A 5,097-nucleotide genomic window follows, 5' to 3' on the forward strand; every position below is an offset into this window, starting at 1 on the left:
CCCCCTTCTCCTCTCTCCCCAAATCCTCTGGATTGGGGCGTGACAATCTGCTATTCAGCGCCAAAATTTTTCCCCACCGTCGTTGGCCGCCGATCAATCGGTAACATCCATCGGGTCAGGTGCGCGCCGCTCCGGCGAGCCCGCACGAAATCTTGCCCGGGGTTCGATCTGATCCCGCGAAACCACGGCACCACCATCCAAACCCTCGGCGCAGACCCGCCGCGTGCTCGATGCCATGTCGGAGACCACGGACAAGTTGCAGAACTTGCTCGAGTCCGTCATCCACCGTCTCGACGCAAATCAGAAGACCGCCGACGAACGCCACCAGGCGCAGGTCGCCTACAACGACCAAGTCTCCGCTGAGCTCAAGCTCCTGTCCAAGCAGATCGACCTCACGCAAGCCGATGTGGACGAGGCCCGCAAGGCTTGGCCGACCGTGGATCCCGTGGCGACCGTCTCCGGCGCCGCATCTCCATCGGGCGTCACGGCCACCGCGGACTCCTCCGCGCACCGTCCACCACCCCCACCACCACCATCACCGAGTCGCCCTCCGCCGCTGCCCCTCTACACCGACGGTGCAACACAGCTTTCGTTCGCCCGCCTCGTCAACCACGGTCCGCCGCTGCTCACCGCGCGGTCACCGTCGTCCTCGGAGCTCGACCGCCACGGCGACCACTACATCAAGCCGCCCAAGCACGATTTCCCGCGGTTCGACGGCGACGCCCCGCGCATCTGGCTGGACCGCTGCACAACCTACTTCGAGCTGTACCGCGTTCCACAACACAACTGGGTCACCACCGCGGCGCTGTACATGGACGGCCTGGCCGCAATGTGGCTCTAGGCCTATCGACAGACGACCCTGGGGTCAATTGGCAACAATTCAGAGCTGCAGTGCAAGAGGAATTTGGTCCAGAGGAGTTCGAGGTTTAGATGCACAACTTCATTCAGTTAAGGCAGACAGGAAGTGTTCAGGATTATCGCCATCAGTTCGAGACAGCCATGTACCATTTGCTCGCTCTGGATCCGACCTTGAGCACCAAATTCTTCATCTCACAGTTTTTGATCGGCCTCAAGGACGAGCTGCGCCTCGGTGTGCGATTACAAGCACCTACCAGCATCACTCGGGCCGCAGTGTTCGCTCGCATTCAGGAAGAAGAGTTGGAGAAGCAGCGCACAGCGCGTCCGCGCATCACACCAGTGGGGCGACCACCACCAGCTGCACCACCAGCTGCCGCCGCTCCAGCCCGCGCCGCACCTGCACCACGGCAAGGGGGCGATGATTATGCACGGGAGCGCCAACTGCGCGAGTTCAGAAGAGCGAACGGCCTCTGTTTTCGCTGCGGGGACAAGTACTCCAGAGAGCATCAGTGCAAACGCACCGGCCAGATCCTGATGATCGAGGTCGGCGACTTCGGCGAGATCCTTTCAGATGACACAGTCCACGCCCTGCAACTGCTTGATGCACCGGCATTACAAGAACCCGAGTGTTGCTCATTATCCCAGCAAGCGCTCTCGGGGGAGGAAACACCATCCACAATTCGTCTCCGAGCTCAAGTGGGTGATCAAATTATGTTGCTCTTGGTTGATTCTGGAAGCACGCACAGTTTCATAAGCGAAGCTTTCCTCTCTCGTCTGACAGTCCAGACAGAACAACTGCCTCCAGTTTCAGTTCGTGTGGCCAACGGGCAACGACTCCAGTGCACTCAAATCGTGCGAGGATTAGCTTGGGAAGTGCCGGGACACACATTTCACACGGATCTACGCGTCCTTCCACTTGATGCTTATGATGGTGTGCTGGGCATAGACTGGTTATCGGCTCACAGTCCCATGAACTGTCACTGGCAACACAAAACCATCGACTTCGACACCCAGGGCAAGAGCGTACACTTACAAGGAGTGCGTACCTCAGACTTGCCTCCAATATCCCAGCTCGATGCTTATGAACTGCACCTAATGGAAGTGGCTAATGATATCTGGACTGCAGCTTTGGTTACGGTGGAAACAGTGGAAAAACCTGAACCTGAACTAGTTCCGGCCAATATTCAGAAACTCTTATCTGAATATAAGGACGTGTTCTCTGAACCCAAAACCCTTCCGCCTAAGAGGCAATACGATCATGCCATCAACTTGGAGCCCGACACTGCTCCAATTAACACAAGGCTATACCGCTATTCACCAGCTTAGAAAGACGAGATTGAGAAGCAGGTTCAAGAGATGTTGCAGTTCGGGGTGATAGCACACAGCCTGAGCCCGTACGCAGCGCTGGTGTTGTTGGTTAAGAAAAAGGACGGCAGCTGGCGTTTTTGCGTGGATTTTCGGCGTCTGAACACAGCGACAGTCAAGAACAAGTTTCCGCTTCCAGTGGTCGATGAACTGCTCGACGAACTGGGAGGAGCAGCCTATTTCTCCAAGATAGATCTCCGCGCTGGGTACCATCAGATTCGCATGCGCGAGGAGGACGAAGAGAAAACGGCATTCAAAACACACCACGGGCATTATCACTTCAGAGTGATGCCGTTCGGCCTCTGCAATGTGCCGGCTATGTTTCAGTGCCTCATGAACTCGGTGTTCGGCCGCCATGTCCGTAAGTTTATAATCATATTCCTCGATGACATACTGGTCTCTAGCTTCGATCTCCAGGAACACAAAGAACACCTGCGCATCGTCCTCGACCTGCTCCGCGAACACCAGCTGTACGCGAAGGCTTCCAAGTGCTCGTTCGCGCAACAGAAGATCGAGTACCTGGGGCACGTCATCTCCAAGGACGGCGTGGCTACTGACGCGAGCAAGACCAGTGCCATGAGCGCCTGGCCCGTGCCCACCACGCCCACCGAGCTGCGCGGCTTCCTTGGCCTGACCGGCTACTATCGCAAGTTCGTGCCCCATTACGGCATCATCGCGAAGCCGCTCACGCGCCTCCTCACAAAAAAGGGATTTCTCTGGGATGACAAGGCGCAGGCCACGTTCGAGATGCTCAAGCAGGCCATGGTGAGCACGCTCGTGCTCGCTCTCCCTGACTTCAAGCGCCCGTTCGCCATCGAGATGGACGCGTGCGACACCGGGGTGGGAGCCGTGCTGGTCCAAGATGGGCACCCCATCGCGTACCTGAGCAAGGCCCTGGGCGTGCGCAACCAGAAGCTGTCAGCCTACGAAAAGGAGTTCCTGGCGGTCATGATGGCCATCGACAAGTGGCGACCGTACCTCTAGCGCGCCCCATTCGAGATCCTCACCGACCACAAGAGCTTGTGTTCGCTTGGAGACCAACAGCTCGTCACTGATCTCCAGCGCAAAGCCATGTCCAAGATGGTGGGATTGCAGTTCACGTTTCGCTACAAGAAGGGCACAGACAATGGCGCGGCCGATGCGCTCTCCAGGGTGGGGCATCTTCTGTCGTTGGACGCTCTGTCCGTGTGCCAACCTCAATGGCTGCAAGAGGTGGCAAATTCATATGAAACAGACGCCGACGCGCAAGAACTGCTCGCCAAGCTCGCGCTCTGCGACACCGACGACCAGGGCCGCACCCTGCAGCAAGGTGTGATCAGGCAGCGGGGACGTCTGTGGATCGGCGCCAACACCGCGCTTCAGACGAAGCTCATTGCTGCGCTGCATCACAGCGCCGTCGGGGGTCATTCCGGCGCCACCGCCACCTACGACCGGGTGCGCAAGCTGTTCGCCTGGACCGGCCTGAAACGCGCTGTCGAAGATTTCGTCAGGCAGTGTGGCATCTGCCAGCACGCGAAGCACGAGCAGACGCATCCGGCCGGCAAGCTGCAACCGCTCCCAATTCCACAAGAGCCCTGGCAGGAGATCACCATGGACTTTGTCTAGGGGCTGCCCAAGTCCGATGACTACGACGCGATCATGGTCGTCGTCGACCGGCTCACCAAGTACGCCCACTTCGTCCCTCTTCGCCACCCCTTCAACGCCGCTCAAGTCGCCAGATCCTTCTGGGACAACGTCATTCGCCTCCACGGCGTGCCACATTCCATCGTCTCCGACCGCGACAAGGTGTTCACCAGCGCGATGTGGCGCGAGATCCTCAGTGCCGCGGGCACCAAGCTCCTGTACTCCACGGCTTATCACCCCCAGACGGACGGCCAAACGGAGCGCGTCAACCAGTGCTTGGAGATGTATTTGCGGTGCTCCGTCCACGACACACCCAAGCAATGGCGCCGGTGGCTCTCTGCAGCGGAGTTCTGGTACAACTCATCGCACCACGCCTCCCTCAACTGCTCCCCGTTCAAGGCGCTGTACGGCCGGGAGCCCAACCTCGGCGGCATGCCAGCGGTCAACTCCAACATGCCCGTGGATGCGCCGCCAGATGAGATCGACTGGGCAACGCACACGGAGCTGCTACGCGCCCAGCTCGCGCGCGCCCAGCTCGCGCGCGCCATGGCGCGTTTCAAGAAACAAGCAGATCGCCACCGTGCCGAGCGCGCCTTCGACGTGGGCGAGCAAGTCCTCCTCAAGCTTCAACCGTACGCCCAGTCATCCGTCGCCAACCGCCCTTGTCACAAGCTGGCGTACAAGTTCTTCGGACCCTTCACGGTGACGGAGCGCGTGGGCACGTTGGCATATCGCCTGAACTTGCCGGCGGACAGCCGTATCCACCCCGTATTCCACGTCTCGCAACTCAAGCCATTCGTCCCCGACTACACTTCGGTCTTCGCGGAGCTGCCCAAGATACCGGACCTCACGGCCGCGGACCGTGCTCCGATTGCCATTCTGGACCGCCGCATGATGAAGAAGGGAGACACCCCAGTCGTCCAAGTACAGGTGCAGTGGAGCACCATGCCGCCGTCGTCTGCGACCTGGGAGGACTACTACGTGCTACGGCAACGCTACCCGGACGCGCCCCTTTGGGCAGAGGAAAATCAAGCTGCTCAAGAGGGGGCAAATGTCACGCCTGCAGATCAACCTGCAGCGGACTAACCAGTGCAAGTGCAGCTAGCCACTTGCAACGACCAGGTCACCGTGGGGCCTGGCGGCCAAATGTATGCGTGTGTGTTAAGCCAAGTGTTGGCGTGCGTGTGAAGCCAGCGGTGGCTTACTTGTAACCGAATGACTGGTTGGAGAAGGCATCGAAACAGTGAATGA

The 5,097-nt window shown here is 59.1% G+C and overlaps 1 protein-coding gene across 1 annotated transcript in view; it reads left to right on the forward strand.

The window, feature by feature from the left end:
- LOC119267956 (DNA gyrase subunit B, chloroplastic/mitochondrial-like) overlaps positions 1–5,097 on the forward strand; it is a 23,364-nt gene that overhangs the window by 8,166 nt on the left and 10,101 nt on the right. The gene's annotated exons all lie outside the window — the stretch shown is intronic.

The sequence above is a fragment of the Triticum dicoccoides genome, chromosome 3A, assembly GCF_002162155.2.
Source record: "Triticum dicoccoides isolate Atlit2015 ecotype Zavitan chromosome 3A, WEW_v2.0, whole genome shotgun sequence".
In the NCBI taxonomy this organism is placed as follows: domain Eukaryota; kingdom Viridiplantae; phylum Streptophyta; class Magnoliopsida; order Poales; family Poaceae; genus Triticum; species Triticum dicoccoides.